Source organism: Ambystoma mexicanum, chromosome 7q (genome assembly GCF_040938575.1).
Source record: "Ambystoma mexicanum isolate Mex_15411 chromosome 7q, UKY_AmexF1_1, whole genome shotgun sequence".
Classification (NCBI taxonomy): Eukaryota; Metazoa; Chordata; class Amphibia; order Caudata; family Ambystomatidae; genus Ambystoma; species Ambystoma mexicanum.
In genome coordinates, this window is record NC_090941.1 from 1,088,235,823 (window position 1) to 1,088,249,765 (window position 13,943).

The following is a 13,943-nucleotide window of genomic DNA, read 5'->3' on the forward strand; positions in this document are numbered from 1 at the left end:
CATTACTTGAGAGATTGAGATGATAATGAGGAGGAGGAGGGAGAAGAGGAGGAGGAGGAGGTGGAGGAAGATGATGATGATGAGGAGGAAGATGATGATGAGGAGAAGGAGACTTTGCCAGTTTAAAGCTATGTTGTAAAATGTCACACAATGAGGGTTTTAGGCAGGCCCAAGGATGAATGCAGAGAGTCCTAAATCCAGGAGCTAGCTTACTGAAAGGTTTGTGCGGTCTTGTTTGTAGCAGCCTGCGCAGCGGGTGATTTGCGCTTGAATATCAACTAGAAGTGCCCTGGATGTACTTTAAACCAACAATGAAGGCGGCATCATATTAACCAAATGGCCCTGTCCGCTGAACCGAGAGAGGTCCATTGGTCACTTCTTGCTTGCGGAAGCTCATCTAGTGGTTCATAGTTGAGTAAGGAGCAACATTTATTGCAGAGCACGATTTTAGAACAATTGGACATCTGTGCCATTGACTTTCTCACTCGTGTTTCAGAACCTGCTACCAACGTCCTCAGCTGTAGCTGGATTGCAGTGCCAGCTGTAGGTGTCTAGTACCTCATGCCATGTTGCTGCTACAGGCACATCTTGGCATGGACTTTATTATAATTAACAGGGCAGACCTGCTCATTCATCATGTCACGTCCAGCCAATGGATCCTAAAGGGTGACAGAATTAGGGGTGAGTAAGGGCAGAGGACCACCCTGGCGAGTATCCAATGTCATTGGAATTTATTTGATATTTGTTTATTAATAGATGTGATTGTAATTTCGTCTTTATATAAACATCCTAACTCACCCGAAAGAACAACCAATAGACTTAACACAACATTACAACTGGCATGAGGATTAGATTTACGTCCAATGCCACCAAATCATGCAAACGGGGAGAAGGCAGCCGCTTAGACACACAGGCTTGTAGAAGTGCTCATAGCCCAGTCCCTCCTTTGATGCCATCCTTGTAGATGACAGTGAGAAAAGGTCTCTCCACTAGTCATTGCTGGTCACTCATTAGACACTGCAAGCTTGAAGGTGACAGTGAGAAAAGGTCGCTCCACTGGTCATGGCCCGGCCACTCTCTAGACAAGGTTCCTCCACTAGTCATTGCCGGTCACTCATTGGACACTGCATGCTTGAAGGTGACAGTGAGAAAAGGTCTCTCCACTAGTCATTGCCGGTCACTCATTAGACACTGCATGCTTGAAGGTGACAGTGAGAAAAGGTCTCTCCACTAGTCATTGCCGGCCACTCATTAGACACTGCGTGCTTGATGGTGACAGTGAGAACAGGTATCTCCACTAGTCATGGCCCGGCCACTCTTTAGACACTGCATGCTTGAAAGTGACGGTGGGAAAATGTCTCTCCACTGGTCATTGCCCGGTCACTCATTAGACACCCATGCTAATAGATGACAGCGAGAAAAGGTCTCTCCACTAGCAGCCAATCACAAGACACCATGCTTGTAAACGATAGCGCAAAAATTCTTCGTTGCTCATTGGTTGGCATGCATCTGACAGTGATAAATGATGTATTGAAAAACAGAACATGTATTTGCACACCTCAACCCAGTAATGTTAATAGGATGTATTCACTAGCCAGAATTGCTCATCTGTCGACATCCTTTCTCAAGGCCATGTGAAACACAGATGATTTTCGCCTCCGCAGCGTTCATGGTGGTTGAGCAGCCATACAGAAAGCGAGAGCGTGTGCATCCAGAGTCTCTCATGAGTCTGACCGTGGAAAAAGCTGCTGACCTCAGCCCCAGCAGGGGAGCACCTGCTGCTGCTGGGAGCTCAACTCCTGTAAGACCTCTGACCACAGCCTCTGAAGTCCCAGCCACAATCAACATAAAGCATCACCGCCATGCGTGAATGCCATGTAAATACCCAGACAAGCCTAAGAAAAATGCAGTCCTGACTGTGCCCATCCAAGCATCAATAATGGGTCTGTCATAGGTTCTACGTTTCGATGAAATCCGGATTTAGTCTGGTTGTGTTTTGCTCTCGTTTGTGAGTGTTCCTTAAAACCTATGAGGAGGGTAGGCTTTGGTCATGAACATCCCCCACAGTCACTCCGGTACCCCACAAGCCTGGGTGCATAAAAGAGCATGTTCTTTCCTTTCTTTTTTTATTTGTTTACGTAAAATATTTTAATTAATTTGGACATACAATTACAAAAGTTATAATCAAAACGCCACAACTTTAATAACTTCAAATTCACAAGAAGAGCTTAAAGGTAACGAGTCACAAACAATTGATGATCCAACATCATTCCTGCGTACTTCTCATCCTGCCCTCCTTCCAGGGAGACCCCCTCACCCACTTGCATGAATTGGAACCCTCCACTGCAGCAGGAAGTTCAACATTCCTGATCAAATGCAAAGTCCAGGGCTCCAGTGCTTCCTCGTGGGAAAATAACTCCATTGAAACCACGGTCATGTATGATATTGCATGAATCCATGGTATCTTCCCCCAAATCCTCTGGGATTCTGTGAGACGCCCATCTCATCAAGGGTGGTCCTTGTCTTGTTCATTCCCTCCCTCCTCACGGATCTAACCGTGGGGGTACGACGAGCCCATTTGACAGCAAAATCCCTTTTTGCAATCTTTGCAGCCAGTCTGATGAACCCTTCCATGCCTGCATCGCAGTCTTCTCTATTCCATATCACAAGCTAGTTTAGCTTGGGACTCTCTTGCTAGTTACCTCGGTAAATTCATTTGCAATCTTAATCCAGTTAAACTGAATGTCCAGGCATTCCCATATTGTTCGAAAAAAAAGTAACCAAATTAATTTTGCATCTGAGGCATCGTTGATCCTGCACCTTTTCCATTTTAAACAGTTATCACAGGAATAATTCAAATAATTCAAAGCAAATATTGTCTGGTATAGCCTGAGTTGACAGCTGATAGCAACTGCTACAGGTGATGACATTGGATGCTGCCATTGCTCATGGAATGGAACCCACATCGGCCACCCATTGTGCTGTGAGCTTAAGTAGGACCTTATTGACCTATAATTGTAGAGATTGTTTTCGTTCTGGAGTCTGCAACCTTTGACTCTCCAGATGTTTGGACTACAAATCCCATCAGTCCTAGTCTGCAGGGTCAATGGTGATGTATCATAGGATTTAAAGTCCAAAACATCTGGAGAGCTACAGGTTTCAGACACCTGGTCTGTTGATTTTCGCAATTCAGTAACTCACATCTCCACCGGTGAGTGTGCTGATAGATCAACATTCCTGCGTAGACAGGCTTCTAATCTGTGTCTGAGTTGCATGGATTTATACAAATCTGTCTGTGTTGATGTGAATTCCTTTGCAACTCAGCAAAACTTGTCTAGTTCCTAATGATGTCTCCCATATATACAAATCCATTTGTCCCTTATATTCCCAAAGCCCTAAAGTTTACTGGTCTCTCAAATCCCCCATCCCACCCATAATGGGGTTTTCATCGTGACTTTATGAAACCATCCTATTTTCTAAGTCTCTCCTTTCAAGCTTGTGAGCCCCACCCTTGTGATCATGGGGATTGTAGTAATATTTTAATTGAAATAAGATATCAGTTCAGGTTGTACTAGCCCCATGTATGCCAGTCCAAGATTCGCCACAGGTTCCTCACTTCCCAGAAACATCCAATGGCTCACTATCATGAGAGGTCAAGCCCACCTGAATATTGCCAGTGCTATACCTCCCTCACAAACAGAATTCATGAGTGCGTTAAGGACGCTCCTAGGGATACTTTCCTGCCAGAGCAGCTTCATCGAGGCTGTCTCGATTTCCTTCTAGGATTTCGCAATGAGCATTTTGAAGTAGATTTGAAAATGTATGGAGACTCACCATTTTAAATAACACACTTGGCTCAAGCAGAGATAATTGAGGTTTAGACCAATATTTCATGTTGAGCTCAAAAGTGCTCACTAAAAGAAAGACCCGGCTGAGGACTTCCTTGGGGGAATCTACATTAATCCCCAAATACTGGAATGACTCTGACTCCACCTTAAAAGGACAGTTTGCTGATATTGCACTCTCTCTTCAATTTATCAGGAATGGAACAGACTTTTGGTAGTTTCAGCCCTGAGAGTTTACTACATTCCTAGATGATCTCCAGCAACCTCACTTCTGATGAGGTAGGAGTTCCCAAGTATATCAAAAGACCTCCGCATAGAGGGAAATTATATTGACACCACCCCACAGCCATGCAAATCCCGTTATGTGGCGATCATCGGGCATTTTATTGGCCAATGGTGCAATGATCCTGGCAAATAAAACTATTTGGATAGGAGAACCCTTTCAAGACCCTCTATCCAGCAAAAAAACCTTCAGACGTGTTCATTAATTGGACGCTTGCTAGTAAGTTAGCATAAAGTAGGTCTATCCATTTTATGAATTTGGACCCAAAACCCATTTTCCCTAAAATCACCCTAAAAAATATCCACTCAGCCAAGTTGAAAGCTTTGTAACTCAAGCAAGATTTTTGCTAGAAGCCCAATCAATCTGTACGCCAGCTCTAGGGATAGATAGTCTTACGTAGGTTAGATGCAGTTGATCTGCCCAGGATAACCCCACACTGATCAGGCTGGATTAGGGTTGAAATAATCGTCAACAACCTGTTAGTCAAGGCTCTAGCCAGTATTCTATTTCGACACTCATCAAGGAGATGGGTCTATAAGAGGCACTGCCTCACATATTTGATCTTTTTTTAGGGATTACTGTTATTGTGGCCTGCCAGAGATCAACCACCATCACTCAGTCTTAGACTAACAGAACATATGAAGCATGTGTGATAGGGACTGGTTTTCAATTTTTTCCACAGCTGGGTCAGCATTAAATTAGGGCCTGATGTTTTCACTCAATTACTATAGTCTACAGCAGCCTCCAAATCTTCCAGGAACAGTTTGGCCTCTAATATCTCTAATACAAGTTTTCAAACCTGGATATCACTCATAAAACTCTAACATTCTAGATTTGATCTTTCTCTTTGCTCATGGTGCAGATTCTCATAATACGAGGCAAATGGTTCTGAAATCTGCTCAGGTTAATCCCATGTAGTGCCATTTTCTCCCACAATTGAAGCAACACTTTTGGGTGCTTCCTCCCTTTTTGCTAGCCACATCAGGATTTTACCAGCTGTGTCCCCATATATGTGTAATCTGGCCTCCCAAAGCCACCCCATATTCTGAGCTTCATCAAATAGTTTAAATCTGAAGGCTTTCCCAACTCTTCCAAGCTCCCACAATGTTTCTCCCTATGAGGTATGTTTGTTCCTGTGAAATAATGGATTGCTCCAATTTCCTCACCTGCTGCAGTCTATTCTGCTTCCCATCTTAAAACTGCCTTGTAAGCCCAGAGAGTCATTTTCCTGGGTACTGAGGGTATGTTAATACTAAAACATTGCTCAGTTTGTATCCTAGATATTCAACCATCTGTTCATCTTGAAGATAAAACCTATTCAATCTCCCATTTCCCTAGAACTGTGGGAAATTGCTTGTGAGTACGAGGAGGAGTGGTGAGGGGATTTCTTTAACCCTGTATTTGCCTATACCAGGACAAAATATCTAATTTGGAGAAGAAGGTAGGCACTGTAGAAAAGTATTAGAATCCTTTCTCATTTGAGTAAGCTTTCCTCCAGAGGCCCTGTTACGCCAAGGCCCAAGTGAACGAGTTATAGCTTGGTAGGCCCTGTGTGCCCCTGTGTTGTAGAGCTTGCTCTGGCTCACTGTCAATTCACCATATCATTGAAGTCCCCTCCAAAGAAAACAGATCCCAGTGCATAACCAACCACTAGCTCCTGTAGCTCCTCGAAAGAGGCACTAGATGGAGGGGTATAGGCGCTCAGAATTGACCTTTCAAATGTTCCCTTCTCACCCACCATCAATACATACCAACCGGATCTATGAGGCCAAACTTGAATCAAGTGGAAAGGGAAGGATTTCCTCATCATCATCAACATCATCTCTCTGCTGCTGAAGAAGGAAACAAAAGGGCCCTCTCCAGAGACCACCTAGCCTCCTCCTGCCACCTGTCACCATCAATCTCACTGGGGCTCACCAACACACAAAGATGGCTGCCGCAGCTGCAATGACCACATCCAGCAAATGTGCCTCCCGCCCCTCCTCAGACCATGATTGGTCGAAAGGAGCAACTAATCACAGACCTGCATCTAGCCAGATGGCGACGCCGGCCTGCATTCCACGCCTGCAGCTAAGGCCTTTGGTACTCCCTGCTGCTCTCCGCTGTGACCAGCGAGACCAGCATACTTCTGCCCAGCAAGCCAGTCTCACCAGTGCAAGGCTCTCCTCTACCCGGTTCCTCCCACCGGCGCTCTATCCTATCTGGCCCCAAGTCTTCCGAGACCAGCTGCTTGCACTCAGTTGCATTGGCCACACTACAAACACCCACGCAGACCTCATCTCTGCAGCCTGATACACTTCTCCCCTACCACCTATGACCAAATCCATGCTTCCATGACAAACTAAGCCACAAGCTGCCCACCACATGGCACTGGATGCCGGGTCTCTCGCTGTGGTCTCCCAAACTCCTATAATCAGAGCCCTGTGACATCACAGCTCCACAAGCAAAATGCACAATTAAACCACGCGTCCCCCTCTCCTGGCTACCTCAGCCTCAGTAGCAGTACTAGCCATGAACAATCTCCACCACCACTGGTGCAGCCATGCTCCATGTGCCACTGAGGAACTCCCTTTGCCACAGGTCCTGCGCCAACAGGAGCCCCACCTTGTCCATGATACACCAGCCTCAAGCTACACATGTCACTGTTGTGCACGACTTGCGCCCACTCCCATGGTTGATGCCCATGATCATGACCCGTAGTACTAATCTCCCCTCTCTATACATAACCAATCCATCAGTCAGCATGATCCCAACATCATTCTCGTGGAGAAACAGCAGGCACTGTCTTAGAACAGAAAGAACCCTCCCCGTCCACATATCTCAAAATGTTACATCCCATACTCAAAAACTAGGTGAACGCACTCTCCCCAGACATCCTACCCTCCTAAGCATCTCCAAACCCACCCCAAATGAATGCCCCGGCACACCAAACTACAACGCAGTGGCTCCCACTATCAGTCTACCAGAGCCCCCCTGACACCAACCCCCCCTCATTACAATTGAACAGCCAGGCGCGGACTACCACTCCCTGCCTAAGCCACACCATCAAGCAAGCCACTAAGCCCAGCCTACCATCAGCTGTACCCTCACCACCCACACTTCTCATAAATGCTAGATCAATCCCAGCGCATGCCCTAGATATCAATGGCCTCATCACCTCACACAACCTTGGCCTGATAGTAGTCATGGAAACCTGGCTCCACCCAGCCGCCGGTCCTGCCCTGTCCCTAGCCCTACCTGATGGAGTCACTAAACTCCGTAACGACAGGCCAGACTCCAGAGGAGGAGGTGTAGCACTCATTTACAAAGACTCCCTCCCGATGAGTCCAACCAATATCCCAATAGAAGGCACCCACTGTCACCATTCTGTTACTTTGACCACCACCACCCCCACGGACAGCCTAACCTTCCATGTCATCTACCGCCCTCCAGGCCCTACTAAATAAATTGAGTAGGACCTCCTCCACTCCCTGGGCAGCAACATCAAGCCATCCTCTGGAATCATCGTACTGGGTGACAAAATCTTGACCTCAAGGATCCTGCAGACCTACATGCCAACTGCATGGCCAATGCTCTCTCAGCCTTAGGCCTTACCCACTGTGTTAAAATGCCCACCCACTCCCACTCAGCTTGGACTGGGTAGCTGATCTTAACAGCCAGATCCCCATCACTTCCAATTCCCCTTGCCCTGGTCAAACCATCATATACTGACATTCATCTTCCCACCCTCCACACGCCCCTCCCCTGCTGCTCTCCCACCCACATGGGCCCGCAGCACACGCAAGATGACTATAGAGTCCATCTTGCCCCTCCTCCCGCAACTACAACCTGAATACACTCACTCAGACTACCCTACCATCCTTGCAAATATCTACACCACTACACTCACAAAGGCAGTTAACACCGTAGCCCCATTGGCCCTGCACAAGGCCAAACCTGCAGGCCACATCAACACCTGGATCACTCCTGCCCTCCAGGCACTGCATAGCTCTAAACGCCTAGCAGAAGCCACCTGATAAAATCACCCACTGACGCCCACAAAACCCTTTTCAGAAATTCTGCCAGACTATACAAACAAGCCATCACCAGCACCAAATCCTCAAATTCCAAAGAATTATTCAAAATACTTAGGGAACTCGAATCCTTGTCTGCCCCTCCAACCTCCATCATTAAAGACGGGCAATGGTTCATAAACGTACACAATGCCATGCAATCTAAAATACGTTCCCTACAGGAGAAAATTACACTCAAACAAAAATCCATTATTCCACTCGCAACAACGCTCTCCCAACAACCAGGCAACTTGCCTCAAGAGACCCCAAACGTCCACTTCAGAAACATCACTGAATCAGAACCCAAGAACATCCTCAAATCTCTTAAACCTTCAAAGTGCAAAGGGGATATCTGCCAAGTCTCCATCATTAAAGACTGCTCCGAAGCATTAATCCCCTTTATCACCAAGTTCATCAACACTTCCTTCTCCATTAGCATTGACCAGGTGAGCATTAAAGAATCCTGGGACCTCAGCCTGCCAAAAAAGAACTCTCGACCCAACATCCACCAACAACTACTGCCCAATAATGTCAGTCCACTTCCTGATAGAAATACTGGACACAGCGGCCTACATCCAAATACAAACCTTCTTAGAAACCAGTCTCATCCTAGGTATGTGACAATCAGGCTTCTGACCGGGACATGGTACAGAGTCAGCCCTTCTCGACCTGAAAAATCAGCTGGACTACTTTAGGGATAAGGGCAAACCCACCCTGCTGTTCCTACTGGATCTCTCGGCGGCATTCGACCTGGTAAGACACCAAATACTTTGTCACCACCTCTTGACATCGGTCAATTTATCCCAAAAAACCTCCATGTGGGTTGCCTCATTCCTTGAAAGCAGATCCTTGCAAGTCTTCTCAGAAATAACCATTGCCCCAACAGCTTCCACCGCCAGTGTCGTCTCACAAGGATCCTGTGTCCCCCCACCCTCTACAACATCTTCACAAAACCCCTCTTCGACATCTTAGACTCCCTGGGCATTTCCTACACTAACTACGCGGATGACAAATCCTCCTCCCTTTGATGGGAAACTATGACATTGACTCCCTCTCCCACAACAAAATCTACCGGACAATCCAGGCATGGATGGCCACAAATCACCTATGCCTCGATGATGACAAGACAGAGATCCTGCTGGTAGGCTGCCCAGAAATTCTGAAAAAGCTCAACAAACAGTACACTTCCTTCAAGATTGAGGAAATTCGTATCCCTGTCTCTGACTCAGTAAAAACCATGGGCGTTTACCTGGATTCTACCCTTTCCCTCACAAGACAAGTGAACACGATTGCATCCACCTTGGCCTACATAACCAAATTGAACGCAGCTAGACACTTCCTATCCCCATCTAGCTGCCTCACCCTAGCTCGAGCGATCGTAGGGGCTAGACTCGACTACTGCAATGCCCTATTTGCTGGCACCTCCAAACAAAACCTCAAGAAATTACAAGTAATTCAAAATAATGCCCTATGTTCAGCCCTCAATATGCCGAAACGAGACCATATAACTCCAGCAAGAAGGGAGGCCCCAGGCTCCCCATTCGAGATAGAATCATCTTCAAAATGTCATCTATCACCCACAGATGTCTATCCAACACTGCCCCTGTATATCTCGCACAGGAAATTGTGAGAGCACATTCTACCAGACCAGTAAGGACCGCCCACACCCATCGCCTTGTTCTACCGAAATACACCTGAGCCAGAGCATAATGTTGAAGCATATTTCACCTGAACAATCCCCCCACACATGTTAACTCGCAACCTAATTGAAGTCTGCCGAGCCACAGACCTTCATGCTTCCCTCTGAGGCACAAGTATTTCGTATTTCTCCTTTCTCACACACATTAATTGGATATCACAGAGCTTCGAACCAGTCAGTCACTATCCATGAGATGAGAAGAGGACCGCTTGGCTTCAGTTCGACTGTTGCATGTTGAGTTTATCAGTGAACTGTCTTTTCACATCTGGGTCTGTGAAGAAAGATGTACGACCTTGGTGTATGATCTTTAATTTTGATGGAAACAGCATTGCGTATTTCTAGCCTTTTTGTTCCAGTTCCTCGTTCACTTCAAAGGTTCTGGATGTTTGAACAGCAGGACTGAAGTCTGGAAAAAGTGATATTTTAGCTCCTTCATATTGTAGATTACTGCATTCTCCCGAAGCCTTAAGTGCTTAAACGCTGTCTCTGCAGTTCAGAAAACTGATCAGAACTGGCCATAGATAGACCCTAGGTGGCCCACTTGTTTACATTTTGCTTGTACAATGCTGTATCACAAAGGAGCTGAAATAAAAGAGTTTCCATAAAGATTTCAAAGGATGGCATAATCTGCATGCTTTCATGCAGCCCCATAACTAGCACTTTATTCCTTGTCGAGCGAACCTCCGAATCTTTGTTTTTCACCATCGACTCCATCGATTTTCTCTCGCAGTTTTTGACTGCCTACTGTGGTCTAATGTTCATCTGTAAGGATGCTCGTGTGGTGCTGCACCCTTGTTGACTTTTCCAGTTTAGCATAAGTCAAGTCTATTTTCCCTTAGACAGCATCAAGACTAGCCCTAACATTTGTAAATCCCCCTCTCAATCCTTTAATAATATTGTTTCCAGTCGGTCCTGTAGTTTGATCCCCATTACCCCCTGCCTCTGCTCCCCTTGTTGAGAGTACCAGGAGCAAATGGTCTTTTGGAAGAAAATCCAATTTAGTTGTTTGGTCTTCTCTTTTTGGGTCATCTTTAAATAGTCCCAATGCACAGAATCATGATGGTTGTCTGGTGGTGGCAATACTAATGTAGTGATGCGTGCAGATATTCCTCATCCAAGATGGCCACCAGGACTGGACAGGGGCCTTACTAAAAATGGCTCCCAATTGTATCACAGAGCATAGCCTTACTCCGACCCTCGGTCCCCAACAGTGGTCTTCTTTCTCTCAGATATGAGCCCAGGGAGGAACACACCCAGTGCCTGGCTGATCTGAGCAAGGACAGCCACAATAAGATGGTGACCTCGCTGGAGCCGCCATACCACTCCGCGCAATTCCTTCAGCCTCCTGCAGCACCACTAAACACTGCTGCAGTGCCAACTACCTGAGTGGGCCAGTGAAACATAATCAAGCAAGAGATTTTGCATGAGAAGAGACTTGGACGTACAAGGCCCTGATACTGGAAAGGACACAGTGACACAGTACCATGGGGAATATGACAGGCCCTGGGCCTGTTCATGCACAGGTAGTTCAAAAGGTCCTCAGGCTAGTCACCCAGACCCAGGCCTCAGTGGTTGGGATGTGCCCCATAGGCCCTTCTCTAACCCAAGTAGGATGGGATTGGCATCAAAGTAAGACAACATAAGTGATCACAGTTCAAGGGAGTTTATTAAACTGTCAAATGGGTGAGATAAACGCCTAATGTAAACCTAAATCTAAGATGGGAGCAAGCTACAACCCTCAAATAATAATAATAATACAGCCTTAGTGGAGTCTAGTCAAATAAAAAAGGTACTATACTAAAAAACCTATTACCACTCCTTACAGCTATGCTACTAAAAAGTGTGGGATAATGTTCACAAAAAATGAAAGAAGTGTTCACAAAATGGTAAGTCAGAATGTTACGGCCGGGTCTCCCTTCCCCACATTTTTAGCACGGGATAAGTTGGGACTCTCGAGCACAGCACACTCCTGGGCTTCTCCGGCAAGAGCTTGCAGTTCCTTTCCAGTAATAGGGCCTTCTGCATCCAAGTCTCTTCTCATGCAAAATCTCTTGCCTGATATGCCTAAACAACAACAAAACAAAGGTTATTTCTGTTAACCTTTACGTCAGGTGATTACCTTCATCTTGGATTCCCCTCAGCCGGGCTCCGATCCTTCTCTCAGTCATCAGCCTCCCTCAGTTGGGCTCAGACCAATCAGAGCACTTGCCAATTTAAACAGAGACTTCCGAAGGGCAGTCTTGCTCGGTCACTCTGTTATCCTACGGCAAGCACGGGTCTCACACAATCACAGTTCGCATATTGTTCCACTCAACCAGGTGCAACCACCTGTTTCACAACATCAAAATTATGTGTCAAGGACTTTCAATTGTACAAGGGATTTGACTTGACCCTTGTATGACCACCATAACACCTAATGCCAGCCTTTACTATGGCCTCTTGGTAATTGTAGTTCCTTTACTCACAATGTTCAATGTAGTCGGTTTGTTCAGGAGAGGGCCTGCCAGAGACCTTCGGCTGAGTGCCCACGTGGCGCCGGACCACTCTACCTCTGGTACCTAGTTTGTTCACAAAGACCTCTTGTCTATGGCCTCTTGGTAATTGTAGTTCCTTTACTCACAATGTTCAATGTAGTCGGTTTGTTCAGGAGAGGGCCTGCCCGAGACCTTCGGCTGAGTGCCCACGTGGCGCCGGACCACTCTACCTCTGGTACCTAGTTTGTTCACAAAGACCTCTTGTCTACTTATCTTCTTTACACTGCAACTGCAACCTTGAGCTTAACACAGTCCAGTCGACTATCGGGTTCTTCCGACTCACCGACTCTGATGAATTCATTGGAGGTTCCTTTGCCGCTGGAGACAAGGACAATACCATGATGGCAACCATGTCTCCCCACCCTGGCTATCAGTGCGGGAGGGTGCCATGTACTGCTGACATCCGCTACACCATTCACCAGCTGCCATTCCTGGACTTGTGTTTGTTTCATCTGAGGCCTTGTGGGTCTGGGTTGAAAAGGGCAACGGCAACTCCCTCCTTGATGTCCTTTCAGGTCTCGCTGCCTTTCTGCTCCATCCGAACTGCTGTCCTGGAATGACTGCTTCCTCGTGCGTTCAACCTTGGCTCGGAGTGTGCTCTTGTGCTCCACATTTTATCCCTGTGATATGATATATATGTTATTTATAACGTGCTTAATATCCAGAGGTTTCTAAGCGCGGACCCGGGGATCGAACCTGGTGAGCACATTGTCCCTGAGCTATCCTCCCGGGACATGGGAAAGGGTAGTCTGGTGTGTGTAGTTGTAGTTGTTGACAATTGCCTGACTCTGCCTGACCCTTGTGTTGGGACATATCAGGTAGACGGCTCAAGTAATAGTCCATTGTCGTCATGCTGAGAGAAAGTGTTTGTGTTGGAAATGGAGAAGGGGTGGGGGGGTAGAGTTTCTAAGTATCCTTCTGGGCTGGATGGGGAAGAAAAGCTGTTACATGGAAGGGGATACTGCTTCTCACCTTTTGGTGTCCAACTTCCACTCCCCGAAGACCCCCAACCAGGTTGTCCTCCCGCACTGGTCCACCCCCCAGGAACTGGATCCAATAGCAATGGCTGTGTCCTGGCCATCTGGATGACAGATCCCGGGGACCAGCAGGTGAGGCACCTTCAGGTTTCTCACATACATTTCCTCTGTTTCATAGGAGAACTGGGAAAGGAAGTCGACATTCCCCTGGTCCTCACCTTTTCGGTGTTCCTCAGTGAAACAGTAGGGCTGCAGGTCTAGAAACCATTGCATCACACAAGGGTTGGAGTCTTTGCGATGGCTTATTCAAACTAGGGAAGTGTGGTCTGTGACAGGTGTGAAATTCCATCTTAAGAGGTAGTATCTAAGATGAATAATGGCCCACTTGATAGCCAAGGCCCCTAGTTCCAGCACAGAGTAATTTTGTTCACGTGGGAAAAGCTTGGGACTTGTAAACAAAATGGGATGTTCTAATTCATTGCAAGCTTGAGACAGGACTGCTCCTAATCCTGTAAGGGAATTGTCTGTTTGCAGTATGAACTCTTTAGAGAAG

General features: G+C 46.7%; 1 protein-coding gene across 2 annotated transcripts in view; it reads left to right on the plus strand.

Annotated features, from left to right (window-relative positions):
• The window catches only part of LOC138528636 (transient receptor potential cation channel subfamily M member 2-like), a 1,006,635-nt gene that overhangs the window by 159,271 nt on the left and 833,421 nt on the right, over positions 1-13,943 (plus strand). The gene's annotated exons all lie outside the window — the stretch shown is intronic.